Here is a 22,997-nt window from a genome sequence, read left to right as displayed (position 1 = left end):
GAGAGGTGAGACCTTTAAGAGGTGATCAGGTTATGAAGGCTCTGCCTTCATGAGTTAATTAATGCCATGATCAAAGGAGTCAGTTAATTATCACAGGATTTTGCCCCCTTTACCTCTTTCCCTCATCATCTCTCTCACCATCTCTCAACCCGTCATGCCCTCTGCCATGTCATGACATAGCAAGAAGGCCCTCACCCAATGGGACCCCTCAATCTTAGACTTCCCAGCCTCCAGAACCATGAGCCAAATAAACTTCTTTTCTTTATAAATTACCCAGCATGTGGTATTCTGTTATAGCAGCAGAAAACAGACTAAGATAATTTATTAAAACAGAGTATAATCTAAATGCTTATATGTACAGTTGACTATTATTTTCCCTTTGTTGTGAAAGATGTTCTTAATCTCTTGTGTATATGACATTTTCCACAAATACCTGCAGTTAGAGGAAATTTTATCGAGATATAAAGGTTGTAATATTAGTGATACCCTGAATTTTTAAAAATCCCTAGGGAGAATAAGGGGTTATAAAGACTATAAGATTTTACAATAATGAACATACTAGGAAGAAAGAAAAGTAAAGACCATTGGTTGGGTCACCAGTAACATTACTAAACATTCTTATGCTTGGAATTATACCAATGAATTGGCAAACTTACAGATCTTGGGCTAGGCACAAAAGAAAGCATTTCTGGGCATCAATAAAAATAGAAAGTGATCCTAGAAAATAAACCAAAGAAAACATTTATCTAATATATACATAACGAATTAGAATATGTTGCCTTTTGATTGTACATATAACCCATGGACTCCTGCTTAATTCCCTTATTCTCATGTTCTACTCTCCCAGGCAACCTCTAGAGATTTTTCTCCTGGCCAAGGGCAATTCTCTAAAATGGGACCATCTGCTACTCTTAGCATACACCACTCACAGAACTGGGATAAATGGGATCTGGGTGGGCCAACAACAGTGTCTAGTAACCATGGTGTCTGGGGTATGCTGTTGGTACAGAGCATTGCCTTCTAAAGGGCAAATGGAGTCCAACAGGTCTATAACATAGGAGGTGTCCCTGAAGAAGGCAAGACCACAGAAGTAAAAATATCAGCTTGGAGCAATGCTCAGGTCATCACTAGTTGGACCACTGACATCCACCCAACAAGCATCAGTTCTCAGATGACATTAAAGATAGGAGGTAGCAAGTAAATTCAGTATCTCCACTCAGTGGAGCTCAGAATCAGGTCATCCACCCTGCAGGATAATTCGGAATTATCCTCATGATATATCCTTTAATTCTCTCCCCATAGCTGAACATCCAGAGCAATAGTCTGATAATAAGTTGTCATGTCCTGCTTTCCAGAGTCTACTGAAAAAGATTCATCTCCTATTCTGAGCTCCTCTTCGAACAGCTCACACAGCCATTTTGTATTTGACCTCACTGGTCTCTTACCAAGGCTCCTAAGCATTGCTCCAAGTTGATATTTTTACTTCTGTGGTCTTGCCTTCTTCAGGGATACCTCCTATGTTATAGACCTGTTGGACTCCATTTGCCCTTTAGAAGCCAATGCTCTGTACCAACAGCATACCCCAGACACCATGGTTACTAGACACTGTTGTTGGCCCACCCAGATCCCCTTTATCCCAGTTCTGTGAGTGGTGTATGCTATGAGTAGCAGATGGTCCCGTTTTAGAGAATTGCCCTTGGCCAGAAGAAAAACCTCTAGAGGATGCCTGGGAGGCTATGATCCCCAACCCTGGGGATATCCTGCAGCCAATAATTGACTCATATAAGGTAACAAACGCTTAGCCCTTTTGCCCCAAAGCAGGAAAACTGTGAGATGCCATTCACGTTCTAGAGTTTTCCATTGCCTCAAACTAGACATTAGCTGAATCCACATCTTTGCTTGGCTACCTCTTCTGCTTTCTTTACTTTTTTACAGATTTCTCCTGAGAGTTTTTTCCTCATTAAATCACTTACATAAGAATCTCCATCTCAGGTCCTGCCGAACCTGGCCAAAATGCAGTGCTTTGACTGTCTGGATACCTTCTTTTCTGCCAAGCTCACTTTTCCGCATCTTTCTCATCTCTGTGGAGGGGTCTAAATGCTCCATTTTCATCCACTCTGCCTAAATCAGCCACATAGACATTATAGTCATTGCAATGACATTTAATTACATTGCAAAGAACATCATCCACATAGACATCACAGCCCATGTCTCTTGGACAAATAACAATGGAAAACAACTACAAACATTTTCTCTCCCTCTGGAGAATACTGAGCATTCTTGAACATACTTTACTAGTTTATCATAGATATGTGCAATACCAATTAAAATTAATCTTTAACTTCAAAGATGGAGAAACTATGTATCATAAAGATAGTAGAAAATCTATTATCAGAAGAAAGTAACACAATAATTCAGTGACCACCCAGGAGCTGGTTTGATCTTTTTTGTCCACTTCTCCTCTTTCTTCTCTAATACCTGAGATTTCCAGTAGCTCTTTGAGAATGGTCTGAACACACTTAAAACAAAATTTGTTGTGGGATTTTTTTTTAACTCAGCTTGTTAGGAAAATGATGGCTCAGAATGTGAGCCTATAGCCATGGTCACTGACTTTGTGTAACTTCTCTTTTTCTTGATGAACAAAACCATGCAAACACATTTTGGCTAGCTGTATTATTAAAAGCTAAATTGCTAGAATTTCTGCATCTAACGGTTTTAATGGTTCCCACATAAAAGGCATTTCCCTCAGCACAAGTCTGTGTTTGTTGCAATGAAAGTAACATAGCAAAGTGTGCTTTTACTGAGGGAAAATAATTAGGGTTACCTGATTAAGGAGGGGAGGGTGGTTATCCCTAGTGTTCACATGACTAATTAATGAGCACCATGTTGGTTATTTCAGCAGAGAGGATGGTGCTGAACTTTGCCCTACAGGTAGAGTGGCAATTGAAGAGAATGTTACTGCAAACATACTGTCAAGGTTAAGTGAAGAATCTCAAATGCCTATTCACACAAGGTAATATGACATGCAATTTTTAGGGAGGAAGAGGGAGATAGTAATATAGTCTGGCAGGAATTATAAAATGCTTAATATTTTTGCCAAACTGTCATCAAAACAATAAAAAAAACCAAAGTTCAAGGTTCTAATTCCAACACTGCAAATACAGCCAGGGGAGCAAGGCACAGTGAATTATGATTGATGTTTGAAAAAGAAAAGAAGGAGATTGTGAGTTAAGTCTATGACATTTATATTTTTATTATTATTATTATTTCTTAAAACATGTGAAGCTGAAGAAGAGATGACTTGGTTGTGTCTTTGCAAGAGGATATTGAGTTCTAATTCAGGTAACCTAAAATAACATATTATTAGCTAACAGCTATTGATCACTTATTGTGTGTTAGGCACAGCACTAAATACTTTCTATGGATTATCTTTTTAATCCTCACAACATCCCTACAGGGCAGAGACTATCATGGTACAGTGTAGTGTAGTGGGTTTTAAAACACGAGCATACAACAGAAGCATCTAAAGTACCTCTTAAAAACGGATCTTTGGGCCCTACTCCCAGAGTTTCTGAAGTAGGTCTGGTGTGCAGCCTACAGGTTTGCATTTTAAAGATCCTGGCTATGCTGAAGCTGCATGTTACAGGCATAATAATAGCATCTGTTTTGTAGGGGGCTGGGAATGCCCTTATGACCTAGATCATGAAATTCTTGGCCTATAGCAGGTACTAAGAAAATGTTTACCAAATTATTTTACAGATGAGAAAAACTAAAGCACCTAAAGATTAAGTTAACCATTTCACGAGTAGCAACTGTAGGGTCTGCACCTGCACTTAAGCCTATCTCCAAGATGTTTTTTACTCTAGTAAACTATCTCTCAAATAATATTTTGAAAAACTATCTGATATACTAGTAGCAAGAAACTAGAAAGCAGTGGTTCTTTACCTTTGGTTCACGTTGGAATCAATGTGATTGATATTGATTCCAACGTGAGCCAAAGCTAAAGGAAATTAGGAAATAATTTTTAAAACTACTGATGACTGGATCTCATTCCCAGAGATGCTGATATAGCTGACCTGGAATGGGACCTGGGTACTGGGTTCTTAAACTTCCTGGATGATTCTAACGCAACCAAAGTTGTAAATCAGTTACATTCTAGAGCAGCAGTCCCCAACTTTTTGGCACCAGGGACCGGTTTTGTAGAAGACAATTTTTTCACAGATGGGGGTGGAGGGTGATGGTTTCAGGATGAAATTCTTCCACCTCAGATCATCAAGCATTAGTTAGAGTCCGTATGGGGCATGCAACCTAGATCCCTCGCTTGTGCATTTCACAATAGGGTTCAGGCTCCTATGAGAATCTAATGCCCCTGATCTGAAAAGAGGCGAAGCTCATGCAGTAATGCTTGCTCACCTGCAGTTCACATCCTGCTGTGCAGCCCAGTTCCTAACAGGCCATGGACTGGTACCAGTCCACAGCCAAAGAACTTGGGAACCCCTATTCTAGAGACACAGACTTGCTATTCACTTCCCAAAAGAAGATGTCAAATGGTGGAAATAGAATTCACTGACTTGAAGCTATTTCAATCTGATATTAAAGCACTAGTAAATATCAATTCAATTGTGGATTATTTTAATGAGAGAAATGTTCCTATAAATATATACAGTAAATCCTCATTTAATTTCATCAATAGGTTCCTGAAAACTGTTACATTAGGCAAAACAGCATACAGTAGGCCTTCAAATGACATCATTTAATTCAATGTTGTTTTGTCATATAACATTCATGAGGAAAAAATTGGTTTCATTATAGACCATTTTGCTTAAAGTTGCAGTTTCAGGAATCTATTGATGATATTAAGTGAAGACTTACTGTATTCACATGAATACAGCAAAATAAAATTATTCTATACTGTCAAAGGCATCATAGTATATATTTGTACTAATATTATTATTCCAAGTTTCTAGTTCCAGGATATTACTATAAACTTTACTCCCTGTAACTGTTTATGTTACACTTTCACCATAATTTATGTCCTTCAACATTTGTAAAGTTTTGATATTCTTAACAGTGTCTTCTAGTGGGGCATTTAGTCTACTTTTGCCATTAATGTCTAATTTACTACTGTATTACCATAGGCAAAATTACAGCAATAAGTCTTATTGAATAGTTCATAATTTCTTGACATAGATTAGTAAATTTTTTAAAATTCAGTTTCCTTAAACTGAAAGAAAAATTGCCTCTTGAAATAACTTAAAATCAATGCTCTTCCCATGGTTCTTATATTCCAGGACACTTGGAATTAAGATTTAAGTTAGTTTGTAAACATGGACTGTATAATCCAGTCAACCTACTATCAAAGTGTATATATTTATTTTTTTAAAGATATTTATGCAAAGCCAGAGTAATTCATGTTACCATTCCTATAGGCTCTGCATCTAAAAATTTCTTTTAAAAAGAGATTCAATTTTTTTGCTTCAGTATAGAAGACTAAACATACATTTCAACCTCCTCCCTTATCTTAAGAAATGACAGGATAAACTACATAGAAGTGCATGCTCACAGGTACACACACACATACACACATAGACACACAGTGTTGTGCTAAAAACAAGAAATATACAAAATAAATTAAAAATTAAAAATATATATTTTAATTTGGATAATCCAACTATTGGTTAAGAGAGAGAAAAAAAATCTATACATGTTGATTTGGAATAAAATCCAAAAGATGGAAAGTATAAAAGGCAAATTGATGGAAAAATACAATAGGAAAATATGATGTTTTCATTAAAAAAAAAAAACACTATGCGTAGGTATTTATTTTAAAAGGGGGGAGCATTTTTAAAATACTCCAAGGGGCATATACCAAACTATTAGAACAGGTTATCTGGGTTTATGCAAGAGTGATGATAGAACAGGACCAAAAATAGTATTTTTAATTTATGTACTTATGACTCATTTGAATTTGCCAAAACAGGTATATATTGTACAATATTTAAAACAATAATAAAGACTATTTAGAAAAAAAACACAATTGAGGTCATAAAGAGTTATTTACATGAAAATTTTGGAAACATATTATAGTAGAAAGAAATATCAATGAAACTGGAAGGAAAATACTTGGACTCTAGGATGAATAATGCCCATAATGACAACTTGCATAGTCTTGACTTAAACTCTTCAATATGTAGGGATCACCAAGCCATGCTAGTATGTTAGAACTCCAGTCAAATTTCCTTTCATTGTTTAGGTAGTCAAGTTTCACATCATGAGGTTATAAACAGTTGAAATGTGTTTCCCACCATGTATGTCAAATGTACGTTTGAGCTCATCTACACAATACCTCACTCCTGCCAGCAGAAGGAACTTTTAGAAGGCAAAACCACGAAATATTTGCTTTCCTGGCTTTGAAAGTTCAAAATCAACAAAATATTATATCAAAAAATAGTCAATATACTACCAAATTATTATAAAATAAGCACTTGTGTTCAATTCTAAAATAAATAACAAGCAAACCAGAAGGAAGGAAGGGAGGAAAAGAGAGGGAAAAAAAAGAAAGGAAAGCGAACTCAACATTCCATTTTATTGATATCCTGTATGATACTTTTATTTGAGCCAATTTTTGTCATGATCAAAACTTCTTCTTAGATTTCCTATTCTGGAATCATTGCTAGGAAAAGACAATTGTCTAGTTATAATAAATTATGTCCTTTGAGATGCTTGTTCCTAGACACCCCCAACAGCAATATAAAACAGCTTTGGTGTGCTCGCCAGGTTGGGAGTGGTGCAGCTGAAATACTGCATGGCATATGCAATTTCTGATCTCTGCACTTACTTGTCAAAGCAAAAAATGAAACAAAATCTTTGAAATGACACTGTGAAGCCCATTTTTCACTCAGGGACTATCTCCAAATGGAAACAAGCTGGCTGTACCATTTAACTAAAATTTCACTTCTGATTTATATCTAGCCTGCCTGAAAGTTTGGAATATTATATGGCACAAGATTGGAATTAAGTATGAGTGAGCTGGATAGTTCAATAAACAATAGTAAGTGCCGAATCCTCAAAGAAAATAGCTTCTTTAAAAATGACTGGCTTTTCTGTTAGACTCATCTTAAGTATTCCTGGAGGCAACTCTAGCTAAATAAATCTCAAGGCCCTCCCTAATTATATAAGTTCACCTCTGTGTCCAAGGAACCATAGTGTCACAATGGAGAACTTTGAAAGAAAACACACTTTCCACTAAAGATCTAGAAACAATTTCCCAATAACTAACTTCAGGAGTAGAAACAAGAGACTGCACTTGTCTCTCCTATGGTGGGAGGTGCCAATATTAATACTGTTGTTTTGTTAAATTTATGAATTATAATGTGACTTAATCTCCTTGGGGTAAGCCATTGCTCCCTTGAGTTTCTCAATGAGGCTACCCCTCAGGGAACAGAGCCTATTAAGACCTGCAGACCTAGCTGGCCAGACATTTGTAAACCTAGGTGGTTTACATTTCCAACTAGATTCATGGGCCCAAGCATCACCTTATACACTTCACGGTCCTTTGATTTTATCTGATTAGGAGAGGTGACACATGGTTTAAAGAGAAAAAGAACTCTGGATGTTCAAAGCCAAGGTCTAGGATATGCTCACTGAGAGATGCTCATTTTATTTGCATGAATTTTAGGTAAAGTCAGAAAAATGTGAAAATGTAATGGAAAGAATACAAATCTTGAGTTTAGATAGAAATGATTCAAATACCAGTCCTATCAAATTTTCCATCTATCAAATAGGGATTATAATAACTTGGATGGATGCTGAGGAGGGTTAGCAGTTTATATAATGCCTGACATAAAGAAGGCCTTTAATGAATGACAGCTATCATTGTTACTACAATTATTAAAGTGTGAAATTCAACTATTTTCTCTGCATCTAACTTTTGCTTTAAGAAAACGTATGTAACTAACCTGCACATTGTGCACATGTACCCTAAAACTTAAAGTATAATAAAAAATAAAAATTAAAAAAAAAACTTCAAAAAAAAAAAAAAAGAAAAACATAGGCCAGACACGGTGGCTAATGCCTGTAATCCCAGCACTTTGGGAGGCTGAGGCAGGCGGATCACAAGGTCAGGAGATCGAGATCATCTTGGCTAACACAGTGAAACCCCATCTCTACTAAAAAAAGAATTAAAAAAATTAGCCGGGAGTGGTGGCAGGCACCTGTAGTCCCAGCTACTCGGGAAACTGAGGCAGGAGAATCGCTTGAACCCGGGAGGTGGAGGTTGCAGTGAGCCGAGATAGCACCACTGCACTCCAGCCTGGGTGACAGAGCAAGACTCTGTCTCAAAAAAAAAAAAAAAGAAAAGAAAAAAAGAAAAACATAAGCTCCTCCCTTTTATATAATTATGCCAAATTAGCTGCCAGTTACCTGGATTCAAAACTCAGTCATAAGTCATATTCTAGGTAGAAATGCATATGAATTGCTACTTTAAGAGATTTTATAAATATGTCTTTTATGATGTAGATTCCTTAGGACTCATTATGTCTGTTCTACCACACACCACCACTGTTTTAATTGCTGCCTCTATGAAATAAGTTTCCTGTGGGGTATCTTGACATGACACTGTCTGGCCTTGTCTTGGCACCAATATATTATGTGAATATTAAGTCATCTCTTCTTTTTCTCTTGAGAACAGGACAACTAAAATAGTGCTACTTTCCTTTATCCCAATTATGAAGTCAGACTGGCAGTGCTTTCTAGATGTCCTGGGTTGAATTGCGTCCCTCAAGAAGATACTGAAATCCAAACTGCCAGTAACTATGAATGTGACCTTATTTGGAAAGGTACTTTTGCAGACAATCAAGTTAAGATGAGGTCATTAGGGTGGGCCCTAATCTAATATGACTGATGTCCCTATGACAAGGGGACATTTAGACACAAAGAAAGACATGCACCCAAAGAGAATGCCATGTGAAGATGATGGCAGAGGCCCTTGGCATCTACAAGCAAAGGAATGCCAAAGATTGCCAGCAAACAACCAGAAGCCAGGAAAGAGGCATGGAATAAGCTCTCCCTCGCAGCGCTGGGATGGCACCAACCTTGCCAGCACCTTGATCTTGGACTTCTAGCCTCCACAACTGTGAGACAATAAATAGTTGTTCAATCCACTCAATTTGTGGTACTTTGTTACAGCAGCACTAACAAACTAATACAGACGTTGATTTTGTATAAGGTTTTTTAGTATGTTCATGCTAATTTGTCTTATACCATTCTTAAAATTTGAGACATATATTAGAGTACTTGCATATCTATGACAATATGTCTATAGGCCACAAGGATCTACAGCTTCCAGTTTGAGAAACACTATAAAACAGAACTTAATAATATTAATACCACATGTTACATGTGTCCCTCCCCTTCTCCTGGAAATGTAGTCCAAAGGCAAAAAGACTTCTATTTGAAGCTCTTTGGCATTATGCCAGATTCATGTACCAAATATTCTAAAGGGCAGAGTTCAAAGAAAAAATCCTAATAATCTGCTTTTTTAAAGCAGTCACATCCATTACATTGCAGCCCTTCCCCACGGTCCAGCAAGACCACACACTGTTTACCATTTACCAATACAGCAGTGAGTTACTGTAGCATTGGAGGCTGACACTGGTTTTACAGTCTTAAAGGAAACATTTCAAAAATCCACTAAAAGATTTGAGAAGAAAATCTGATCTCCATCAGTTTGTTTCCTGCATTTAGCAGAAATCTGCTTATTTGTTTAGCTCTGGGCAGGAGATATTGCTTCCCTTGATTTTTTTTTTTTTTTTAATATTCCAAATGCTTTGGTCTGAAGCCTTCAGGCTCTACTGCATTCTGTTTAGCCTATATTTAGAACAAAGCAAACACATGTGATTCTTTAGAACTAAGCACTTCTTCCAGTGGGCCCTGGAAAATTGCTAACCCCAAAATAAAACAATACTGCTTTCTTTAAATACTTCTGCTTACACTTACAGTGAAGAGATATTGACAGCACGTGTCAGTTTGAGTGACTGAAAATAAACAGAAGTGAAGAAAACACGGACTTTTGCTATTAAAGCCAGATTTATTTAGAGGAAATATATGACAAGTATCGTTATTTTCTCTAATAGCAATCTCAGGATATCTCACCCATGAAGAAAAGTTATGATGTCATTTCCATGACTTCTAAAGCTTTATTAACAAACAGCTCTCCCAGATCTGATCCTACTGACCACTGATTCTAAATCAAGGACAATGAAGAAAGGTAAAGAAGACAGCCTGGTCCAATGAGAGAGACAACCTACAGTAAGACAAAAATAAACCACAAGCTAAAGTGACTCCATCTCTGCGAAGGTCTAAATTTACTCTCCAGAAGTAGCATCTATAAATGCTGGAGGAGTTCACAATGGGGCACCCTGTGCAAGAACAGCAGGAAATTCCATCAAGTTGTCTTCACGTTTTTCCCACAATTCCGGACCTACCACAAGTTCAAGGTTATGAACATAGACAGAGAGTGAGGAGGTACGTGTTCTCGCTCTGATCCCATTGTTGGGAGAGCTTTGAAAACTCACAAGCCTTCTGGGCCTCGTTCTCCCCATCTGTGAAATGATTGCCTTGGATTGGAGACTGTAAGGTTCATTTCAATGTCACAGTGGGGGAGAATTCAATTATCCAACTAACATTTACCAATTAAATTTGCTTTGACATTGTCAAACCAGCCATTTTTATATTTATTCAATACTTCTTTCAAAGTTCAGGTTCAACCCTTATTGTTAGTTAACACTTTCATACATAAAATCACATACCATAATGATTTTCTCAAGACATCATAAAAAAGCTTCCAATTAGCTTTATCAAAATTAAAAGAGTTTCTGCACATTTAAATTTTGCTTTACAAATGGAAAAGAAAACCTGAAAATATAGACATTAATATTAATGATGGTTATCCTGGGCATGACGAATACTGGTAATTTGTATGTTCTTCATTGTACACATCTAAATTTTCTAAAATTTTCATAATTAACATGTATTTTATGTGTAACCAAGAAAAATAAATAGTACATTTTAAAGGTCTGTTTTAAACAATGCCATAAATCACACTATCACTCAAATTCTCTCTTCTCAGAGCACTTGGTATTTTATATTTATCTGCACTATTATGATTAATGGTACTATAAGGGTATTATTTGCAGGTACTTTTTGCATTCATTTATTTTTAAACAACTTTGTTGAGATACATTTTACATATTTTTATAATTCATCCATTTTAAATGCACAATTCAATGACTTTTACTAAATTTACCAAATGATGCAACTATCACCAGAAATCAGTTTTAGAATATTTTATATCCCCAACAGGATGCCTCATGACCATTTACAGTTAATACCTTCTCCCAATGCAGCCTCAAGCAGCCACCATTCTGTTTGCCTTTTCTGAACATTTCATAAATACGAAATCATACAATATCATGATGTTGTCTGGTTGCTTTCATTTCATATAATGCTTTTGAGGTTCATCCTTAACGTAATATATGACAATTTACTCCTTTTCATTTAATAGTATACCATTGTATATTTATGGCATTTTGTCTATCCATTCACCTTCCAGATGTTATTATAATTTTTATTAATATTTTTAACATTTTTATTTCTACTATAGTGCTTTCCTTCTCCCTCTCTCAGTTGTCATTATTTATCAACTTTGTCACTCTAGAGTACAATGTCAAGCTACGTTCCTTTTTTCCAGGCTGTTGGAGAACTAAGGCTTCCTGCCAATAGGTAGAACAAACCTGCCAGCCACGTAAATGAGCCTTCTAGAAAATAGATCTTCCAGCCCTGGGTAATTTCCAGGTAACATCTTGACAATAACTTTATGAGATGCTCTGAGTAGAGCCACCCATCTAAGCAGCTCTCAAATTCCTGACCCACAGAAATCAGGTGAGATAATAAGTGTTTGTTTCTTTAGTCACTTAAGTTTGGATAATTATTTATGCAGCAATAGATAAATACAGACACTAGGTAGTCTTCTGTCTTCCAGAAATTAACAGAATCTTTGTTTTGCTTGTGTCTTCCGACCTCCCTCCCCATCCACTTTCAGCTTTATAAATTTATTATTTTAGTATTTCACTGCCATTTTAATAGGTTCAGAGAAGGAGATGAGACTATTTCCACGTTGTCCATTATCTCGAACCAGACAGACCTCAGACTATTTTTGTTTAAATGATGCACACTTTCCTTAATGAAATCTCAACATCAACTGCTGGGAGGACCACTTTATCTACACAAAGTTGTTGGTCACAATCTATCCTTTGTACCTCCTGATGACCTACTTTCTTTTTTTTCCTTTTTCCCCTTTATTTTACATTTAGGGGGTACATATTTAGGGTTTGTTTTTACCCAAATATATTGCATGAGGCGTAAGTTTGGGGTATGAAGGATCACATCGCCCAAGTACTGAGCATAGTAGCCATCAGTTAGTTTTTCAACCAGTGTCCCCTTTCCTCTCTTTCTCCCTCCCTTCTCTAGCAGTCCCCAGTGTCTATTGTTGCCATATTTATGTCTGTGAATACCCAATGTTTAGCTCCTACTTATAAGTGAGAACATGTGGTATTCAGTTTTCTGTTCCTGCATTAATTCACTTAGGAAAATGGCTTTCAGCTGCATCCATGTTGCTACAAAGGACATGGTTTCATTCTTTTTATGGCTGCATAGTATTTCATAATGTATATGTACCATATTTTCTTTATCCAATCCACTGTTGATAAGCACCTAGATTGATTCCATATCTTTGCTATTATGAATAGTGCTGCAATGAACATGCAAATGCTTATGTCTTTTGGTAGAATAATTTGCTTTCTTTTAACAATCTACTTTCTTAAGGTAATAAGAAAATTTGTTAAAATTTCTGAAGAAGATGGAAAGGAACAACTGTGTGGGCATGAAAATCACCTGGGCAATTTATCTAAAATGCTAATTTTCATATCTACTCATAAAGTTTCTTATATGGGAAAGTTTTGGTGCATTTTTACAGCAATATCATGGACAATGGAATAGAATAGTCCAAAAATAGAACAAACTAACCACAGAACTTTAGTACATGGTGACAATGACATCTTAAATAATTAGGTTAAAGATGAACTTTTAATAAATGGTGCTGGGCCAACAGGTTTACCAATTGAAAATAGATAAGACCAAATCCCTATCTCACACCATACATAAGAATAGACTACTATTAAATCAGGGATCTACTATTAAAAAATCTTTTTAATGTATACATTCTTTTATAACTTGGTGATAACAAAAGTTTTTCTAATTATGACTAAAATATGGATGCAATAAAAAACACCCCAGATGGTTCTGTTGCAGGCTATCCCCAGAGGTGATGCATAGAGATACCATAAATACATGTAGCTGAGAAGCATATTTGCATACCATGTCTATTAGGCTTATGGTAAAAATTGAATTGAATTTTTATGATTTGTGTTGTGTCCTGTATTTGAATGAACATTTTTTTAATTCCTAAAAAGACAAGACATCTCCTATTCATTATTTCACTCTTGACTAGACCACTTATTAAAAATCTCCTTACCTCAGCCAGGTGGAACTCAAAACAGGGTTTGTCCAACATTTGTCTTGGTCAGGTTTTGGTTCTTCCTTCCTTTGAGTGTTTCCAGTATCTCTGACAAATTGTATCCTTTTCCCACACAATAAATGGCTTGTTCTATAGTCAAGAGAAGCTTCTGAGGTCTTACATGTACCTTACAGAGATTAAACATTTCTTACCTCCTCTGAGAAAATGTCAGCCTCCAACAAAACAAAACTTGCACTTGAATTCACCAACCAGGCAAGAAAAAAAAACCACTCCTCCAATTCCAGCCAATACTTAGTAGAAGAAGAGAGGATAGCTTTTTACCTAAGTATTATTTTCAAAGCAGCGAATTGTACAGCTTCACATTTAATAATATAATTACAGTTTACAAATATACTTGTAAGACTTGCCAGAATTCACTTGGCAAACCAGCGACATTACCACTTAAGCTTTCCTTAAAGGAAAGGCCATGTACTTAGAAGTGACCAGCGTTCCAAAATATTACAATCACCAGGGAATGGAATTCTGTATTTGTAAATGCCCTTTATGTGACAACCAACTGCTGTCTACTAAAAAGCTTACTACTCTTTAGTAGCTTCAGTTTATTTGCGTGCTTCCACTATGACTCTAGGAAAACCTCTTATCTTGAATAAAAGTAAAGACATTTGTCATTGTCCCATTGGTCATTGTGAAGGAGAAAGCCTCTCAGAAGCAGGAGAAGCCACAGAATAAGCAATTTTTCATGGTGTGAGGTTAAGGATGCAACTTCTTTTTCTTTTTCCTTATGGATAGCTGATTGTCTCAGTGAATAATTCATTCCATTCTCACTGATATCCATTGACAGCTCTGTTATATATAGGACTTTATATTAATTCTTCCCCATTCTCTTCATATTTTTCTCCTTGTTTATCCTTGTAACATACCACTGTGTCTAAATTAAGTAGTTCTACAATAAATCTCGGTATTTTAAAGGGTAAGTCCTCACCCCACCCCACCACACCCATCCATGCACACCTTATTTATATTCTTTAGGAGACTCTTGGCTATTCTTAACCCTTTGCTCTTCCATACAAAGTTTAGAAACAGCTTGTAAAGTTCTGCAAAATAGCTTGCTGTGTTTTCATCAGGACAGTACAGGATCTGCAGATTATTTGGGGGAGACTTGATATCTTTAAAATACCAAAACTTCCCTTCCACAAACATAGTATATTCTCTACATAGTTTTTCTTTAATGTCTTTCAATAAAATTGTATACTTTTCTTCAAAAGGTTCCTTACTGAATTTACATTTAATTCCAACTATCCTATATGATATCATCTATCATCCAGAATAGATAGTAGAGATAGACAGAATGATTGAGGGATAAAGAGATATATACACATATACATAGACAGAATTACTATGATAAAAGTCACCTTTTGAATTTTATTTTTTTATTTTCTGTTAATATATAGAAATGTCAATTACTTTATGTATTAATTTGGCATCCAGCATCTTTGTTAAGCTCTTATTAATTCTAATCATTTTTCTATTGTTTCTTTTGGATTTTCCAGTAGACAATCATAGCATCTATGGACAACGATATATTTGGTTCTTCCTTTCCAATCTTTGCACCACTTATTTATTTTTCTTCTGTTACCATACTCATAGTTGATTTTGCTTAGTGTTTGCCTAGTACATCTTCCATCCACTTTTTTAAACTTCCTATGCTTTTAAATTGTAATTACATCATACGGAGGCAATATATTGCTGGTTTCCGTTTTCTACACATATTTTTTTAGAGAGACTAGGTCTTGCTATGTTGCCCAGGTGAATGCCTTGGCTCAAGCAATTCTCCCACCTCAGCCTTCTGAATAGCTGGGACTACAGACATGTGACAACATGCCCAGTTCAGACTATTATCTTTGAATTGGCTAAAACCATTTATTTAATTGCTAGTGTATTTGCATTTATTACTACTATCTTATTTTGTGCTTTTATGTTTTCATTTCCCCCTTTCTTTTCTTACCTTCTTTACTATTAATTTTTCACCATTGGATTTTTTCCCCTATTACTTTTTCTCTTTAGGGATTGCCCTAAAATACTTAATAAGAAAATTTAATTCAATATAATATAGTAAATCAATATATTTATCCATGAGACCAAAACAGTGCCTTAGAATTATTTGCCACTTATTTCTCTTTTCACGTTTCTTATTCAACACTTTAGCTTTATCCTATTTTTCTAACCTATAAATTAGATATTTATTTATGTAGTAAATGTTTATTTAGATAAATATGTACCATATTTTTGGTGTGCAGTTGTTTGCATCAAAATAGCTTCTATTTGAGATTTTTACTTTTCCAGAAATGCATATTTTAGAAATTTTAATTGAAATTTATAAGTAACATATTTTTATGTTAATTTTTTCTTTGTCCTACACAGATGGGTTTATAGGATATTCAGTTTTAGATTGGCAGTAATTTTCTCTCAGAAAGTTGAAGATATCATTCTATGGTTTTCTGTTTCGCATTGTTGCTGTCAAAAGTCAGTTTGTAACCTTATTTTTGGCATTTGTAAGTAGTTTCCCCTTTTTCCTTGGTTGCTTTTAAAATAATTTTCTTGTCTTTGGTCTTGCAGTTTTATAATAATGTGTCTAAGTATAGATTGCCTTCTATTTATTCTACTTGAGATTCACTGGGCTTTGTGAAACTGATAATTCATGCCTTACATCGATTGTGGAAAATAGTCATTATCTCTTCAAATATTGCCTTTGTTCCATTATTCCTGTTTTATTATTCTAGAAATCCATTTATAAGCATATTAGATATTTTCATTCTTTAATCCTTTTCTTCTATCTTTTGTATATTTTCTGTCATTTTATCTGTGTCATTTATTTTTACATTCTAGTTTATTTTTTCTACAACAATACATGATATTGTTTAGCATTTCATTAAGTTTACAGTTTCAATTATTATATATTTCAGCTGAATTCAGTTGAAAAATTTTTCCTGGTCATTTTGACAGTCTCTTGTTCTCATTCTCATCCTTATGATCCTCTGGCCTCCCCGATGGTCGCTTTTTCTCTCATCCATTTGGTGATTTTTGGTGTTAAATTCATGCTTCTAGGAACTTCATAATGGGAAGTATTTATCTGATGGGCCTGATAAAATGTCCTTTTTCCAGAGAATATTTGAGTTTGCTAACACCAGATACTTGGGAGGAATGCCAATCTGAGGTCACCATAAATTTTAGATTTTTTAAAATTTTTTGAGTAACTATTGCCTGAGCATTTTCCAAAACTGATAGAAGATACCAAAAAACAGACTCAATAAGCTCAGAGAACATCAAGCAAGATAAATACCAACATACACTCACACACCTATACACAAACACAGTGCTGGGGAAATCACATTCAAACTGCTGAAAATCGCATAGAAAGAGAAAATATTAAAGGCAGCCAGAGGAAAAAGACACATTGTCTGCAGTAGAATAAAGATAAGATTTCTCATCATAAACCATGCAAGCAAGAAGACAAAGGAGTGGCATCTGTAAAGTGCTGAAACAAAAATCCTGTCTGATTAGAATTCCAAACCCAGAAAAAATACCTTTCAAAAGTGAAGAAGGAAGAAAAAGTTTCTTAGACAAAAACTAAGAGAATTCATTGTTATCGAAATACTCTACAAGAAATATTACAGGAAGTAATATAATAACAGTTAAAACAGCTCTAAACAAAGAAAGAAAAAGCACTTGAAATGGAATAAATGAAAGTAAAATAATTTTTTCTTACTTGTAATTGCTATATGAGAAAACTAATGCAAAAATAGTGACAATTTATGTACATTTATAGCATATATAAAAGTAAAACATATGGAAGTATTAGCATGTCTTCATTTCTCCATGAGAAAGATGATTTGGGAATATAGTGTTCTTCATACTACATATGAAGTGGTATAATATTGCTTGAAGGTAGGCTCAGATTAATTAAAATGTATGTTGTTAACCCCAGGGTAATCACAAAAAAAAAAAAGTAACAGGAGATATAAATAACAAGTCAATAGAGGACATAAAATGAAATCATAAGAACATTGAATTAACTTGAGAGAAAGAAAAAAGGAAACTAAAAAACAGCATATGGAAAAATAGAAACAAGAAGATAATAGATTTTAATACAATCATACTGGTAATCACTTTGAGTGTGGATGATCTAAACTCCCAGTCAAAAGAGAGACATTGGCAGACTGAGTATAAAAGCAAAATTCGACTTTATGCTGCTTCCAAGAAAGAATGGGCCCATCATGATTAAAGAAGACAGGGAAATCAGATGGTGTTATATAAGAAGCTGATCACTGATCCAAGCCTTTGGTATTTCTTCCTAGCTTCTCCAGATCTACATGTTCCACCCAAATTATGTAGGTAACAAGACAAAAGAGATCTCCTAAGGGGATCTTGTCAAAAACTAAAAATAGTTAAGAAATTACTTTGCCTCACATACTTTCTCTCTTCCATCATTAGCCTACAATTCAGTAGGATATTACTAGGCTTTTATTTCATTTCCTTTCAACAGAATTTATGTCAAAGTTTATAAATGGTTTATGTAAGATCTTTTAAAAAAACATTTTGTGCAAACTCCTAAACCTTAAGGAATAGTCTATGAATAACTGACACAAGAAAAGTAAATTAGCAAAGACTTACAAACCTCATGTGAAAGAGTCACAGACACACTTGATCAATTATGTCATATCAAATTAAAGAATTATCCATTCTGTGGAATATAATCACAGTGATGTTTTTATAAATGAAGAAGATGGGTTCCACGTTTCTTTGTCAGAAATAATAACTAGAGGTAGAAACCCTAAAATCCCATTATGAGACTTGAGTTAAGGGGAAATATGGATGAAAATTATTAGATACAAACTGAAGTAGCATCAAATGTTTCAGCCAACTTGAAAATACATGTGTGGGTACAAGGGTAGGGAAGTGAGGACCAAGATACTGAAGCTTCTGAGAGATGAAGAAAGGGGCTAAATTGTGTTCAGGAAGAAAATAATTAGAAAAAATAATTGCAAACACTTATGATATACTATTCAGTTACATTGATTTATTTAAGAAAAGAAAAAATGTCTCGAAGGAATGACTTTTGAGTGATCCTCAGGGCACCTTAAACCTTTATATTTCTCATGCTTTATCTTAATAATTTACTTAATTGCTCATTTCCCCTGCTAGGCTCTGAGAGTTATCTGAGGAGAGCCATATCATTCATATTTCCCCAGTGTATCCCCTGACTTTGTTAAATGAAACATTTGCAGGATGGGGAAGACATGTCACATGTATTCTGCCTCCCTCATTATCCACAAGTCACTCTAAAATAATTACATCAAAGTAATCATCAAGGCCACCTAAGTAAAACTAATATGAGACACTCATTGCTTCAAATAACCCTCAAAAAACACTCAGCCTCAAGTTCTTCATTCTATGACTAAAATTCTTTTAACAAAAAGAAAGAAAAACTAAAACTTCAAGCACTGTTGTATTTTGGTAGATAATTAGCCAATCAACCAGTGAAGATAAAGAACATCTCTCTGTATTAGCCAGCTTTCTGTTGTAATTATGCTGCATAACAAATAACCCAATGAACTCAGTGGTTCATAACAAACCTTTCTTTTGTTTCACTTTGATGTCTGTAGGATGGCAGGGGCTAATCTGATCTCATCTCAGATTCACTGTATTTAGCTTTGGCTGCCAGCTGAGTTTAAGTTTTTACCTCATGGTTAACCAGCATATAAACAGGACAGGTTCCCTTCATGGAGGATGAAAGAAGTGGAAGAGGTCAAGCCAAATATTGTAAGCACATTTTTACCCTAGGCTTATATCATACTGAGTCTCACTCCTTTAGTAAAAACAAGTCATGTGGCCAAGCCCTGTAACAATGGAGTGGAGAAATACACTCCAGATATTCTAGGGGGAAATAGTACAATGTCCCATGGCATAGAGACTGAGCACGTAATTCTGTAACAGACAGGTAGTGAAGATTGAGAACAATACTCAGTGCATTACTCAGAACTTTCCTGTTTTTGCAAGAGAAAGGAGAGAATAAAATGCTGTAGTATATCTAAGGATAGTTAGAAATGTGCAAAGCTGCACATTTTGAAGAAATAGTTCACAGATACCACATTTTAACCTAAGATAGACTCTACTTTCTTTCCCTAGGATAAATATAAGTCATGTATGCCCTAAAGCCCTTCTTCCAGTTCCTTAGACATAACATGCTTTTGGACAGGTTAAGACTGCCCTTTGCTAGAAATGTTCCTACCTTTACTCTTTCCTAGCTAATTCCTTATTTCTGCTGAAGTGCTGCCTTTTCCCACCATCTTCAACTTAAGAACACCATTATAGTCTTTTACTGGAGTTTTATTCTGCTGTATGGTGCTCATCTCAATTTGCAAGTGTGTGATTTTGTTTTAACGCCTTCCCTCGTTGTGAGCCACATGAGGGCTGGACCACAACCATGTTTCCACCACTGCAGCAAACGTTAACCTTAGAAGCGGATAGACAATAAATAAATATTTGTTGAGTCAGTAAATGGACAATTTATTTTCAAATGGCAATTTTTGTTGCCAAGTTAAATTTGAATTTCAATCACACATGCTAAAGCAAATATCTTCCCTGAACTAAAAGGACAACCACATATTGTCAAACATGATGACTTAGAGATCCTTTAGCATTGCACTGTTCAATATTGTAGCCACTGGTCATGAGAGGATATTTAAATTTGCATTTAAGTTAAATGTAAAATCCAGTTTCTCAGTTGCACTAGACACATTTCCAGTGCTCAAAAGCCACACAGGACTAGTGGAGTTCATATTTGACAGCATAGATAAAGAACATTTCCATCATTGCAGAAAGTTCTTTTGGACAGTTATCCCATTCTGTTGGAATGCTTTGGAGGAATCATTCAAATACATAATCAAATTCTCTTCTGTTAAGGTATTCTAAAATAGTGTGAAGCTTCCCAAAACATCATATTTGTAAAAATTTGTTTATAAACCTTGAGACTCTGATTCACCATATTTGAAGCACTCTTGCCTGGCACACAACTCCTTAAGAAGTATTTGTAATTAAACCAAATAATTTTACATTTCCATGGACACAGGAAGGGGAACATCACACACTGGGGCCTGTTGTGGGGTGGGGAGAGGGGGGAGGGATAGCATTAGGAGATATACCTAATGTTAAATGACAAGTTAATGGGTGCAGCACACCAACATGGCACATATATATATATGTAACAAACCTGCATGTTGTGCTCATGTACCCAAAAACTTAAAGTATAAAAAAAAAAGTATTTTCCAATAATGTTGACAAAAAGGATGTTCTAGTTTACTAAGTCTAACTCATCATCTGCCATTACTAAAATCAGCTCAGCCAGGTTTGCAAACTCCACAGAGTTATCTATGATTCTCTCTCCTTTTTTGCCCATTATATTAGGTTGGTACAAAAGTAATTGCAGTTTTTGCGTTGTTGAAATTTGCTGTTTGATATTGGAATACATTCTTTAAAAAATGTGGTTATGTTACAATCATTTTAATGAGGATTTCTCACTTCATTTTTTTTGATAATGACATTACTTGCTTTTTATTTTATGTTTATTTTAGACTATGGAAATTATGTTTAAGACAAAAAGCAAATTTGAGCGATTTTCTTATTCAAGTTCAAAATGGGTCGTAAGGCAGAGGAGACAACTCACAACACCAACAACACATTTGGCCCAGGAACTGCTACCAAATGTATTAGTGCAGTGGTGGTTCAAAAATTTTTGCAAAGAGAGCCTTGAAGATGAGGAGCATAGTGGCCAGCCATCAGAAGTTGACAAGGACCAATTGAGAGCAATCATCAAAGCTGATCTTTTTACAACTACATGGGAAGTTGCCGAAGAACTCAAAGTCACCCGTTTCGTGGTCATTCGGCATTTGAAGCAAATTGGAAAGGTGAAAAAGCTTGATAAGTGGGTGCCTCATGAGGTAAGCGAAAATAAAAAATAAAAAAAAGTCATTTTGAAGTGTCATCTTCTCTCACTCTACGCAACAACAATGAACCATTTCTTTTTCTTTCTTTTTTTTTTTTTTTTTTTTGAGACAGAGTCTCACTCTGTTGCCCAGGCTGGAGTGCAGTGGCATGATCTCGGCTCACTGCAAACTCTCCTTCTTCGGTTGACGCAATTCTACTGCCGCAGCCTCCCGAGTAGCTGGGATTACAGGTGCCCACCACCACGCCTGGCTAATTTTCATATTTTTAGTAGAGACAGGGTTTCACCATGTTGGCCAGGCTGGTCTCGAACTCCTGACCTCAGGTGATCCACCCGCCTTGGCCTCCCAAAGTGCTGGGATTACAGGCGTGAGCCACTGCACCTGGCCTCATTAGCCATTTCTTAGTAGGAATTGTAACGTGATGAAAAGTGGATTTTATAGGACAACCCGCAACAACCAGCTCAGTGGTTGGATCTAGAAGAAGCTCCAAAGCACTTCCCAAAGCCAAACTCACACTAAAAAAAGGTCATGGCCACTATTTGATGGTCTGCTGCCAGTCTGACCCACTACAGCTTTCTGAATCCCAGTGAAACCATTACATCTGAGAAGTTATGCTCAGCAAATTAATGAGATGCAACAAAAACTGCAAGGCCTGCAGCCGGCATTGATCAACAGGAAGTGCCCAGTTCTTCACAACGATGCCCGACTGCACATTGCACAACAAATGCTTCAAAAGTTGAACGAATTGGGCTACAAAGTTTTGCCTCATCCACCATATTCACCTGACCTTTTGCCAACCAACTACCAGTTCTTCAAGCATCTCAACAACTTTTTGCAGGGAAAACGTGTCCACAACCAGTAAAATGCAGAAAATGCTTTCCAAGAGTTCATCAAATCCCAAATCACAGATTTTTATGCTATAAGAATAAACATATTTATCATTGGCAAAAATATGTTGATTGTAATGGTTCCTATTTTGATTAATAAAGATGTGGTTGAGTCTGGTTATAATGATTTAAAATTCACAGTCCAAAACCACGATTACTTTTGCACCAACTTGGCCTCAACTCAGACCTGTCAACTATTGTCTCCTTACTTCTCTCTGTGTATCTCTTTTTTTCATATATGCTGTGACACCTACAGGCCAGGCTCTTTTAAGCTCTTGTTTGGATGATTTACAATTGATATTACTTCTAGACACTCCCCTGCCAGTCCATTCTATAATCAGCTGTCAATTAAATAGGACCTTATTGCATCACTTTCCTGCTCAGGTAACTTTCGAAGATACTTATTAGCCAGCATTTAAGACTCTTGACATTATGTTCTCAGCTTACCTTCCTAATAATCCTAATAATATTCCCCCCACTCCCAACTTCTGCAGGCAGATTCACGTACTCACT

At 35.7% G+C, this 22,997-nt stretch overlaps 1 pseudogene; it reads left to right on the top strand.

Annotated features, from left to right (window-relative positions):
• The window catches only part of LOC129022136 (histone-lysine N-methyltransferase SETMAR-like), a 28,502-nt pseudogene extending 5,921 nt beyond the window's left edge, over positions 1-22,581 (top strand).
• Positions 22,582-22,997: the final 416 nt, after the last annotated feature.

This window comes from Pongo pygmaeus, chromosome 21 (assembly GCF_028885625.2).
Source record: "Pongo pygmaeus isolate AG05252 chromosome 21, NHGRI_mPonPyg2-v2.0_pri, whole genome shotgun sequence".
Taxonomy (NCBI): domain Eukaryota; kingdom Metazoa; phylum Chordata; class Mammalia; order Primates; family Hominidae; genus Pongo; species Pongo pygmaeus.
The sequence above is the reverse complement of the archived record's forward strand: the minus strand, read 5'-3'. Positions and strand labels throughout refer to the sequence as shown.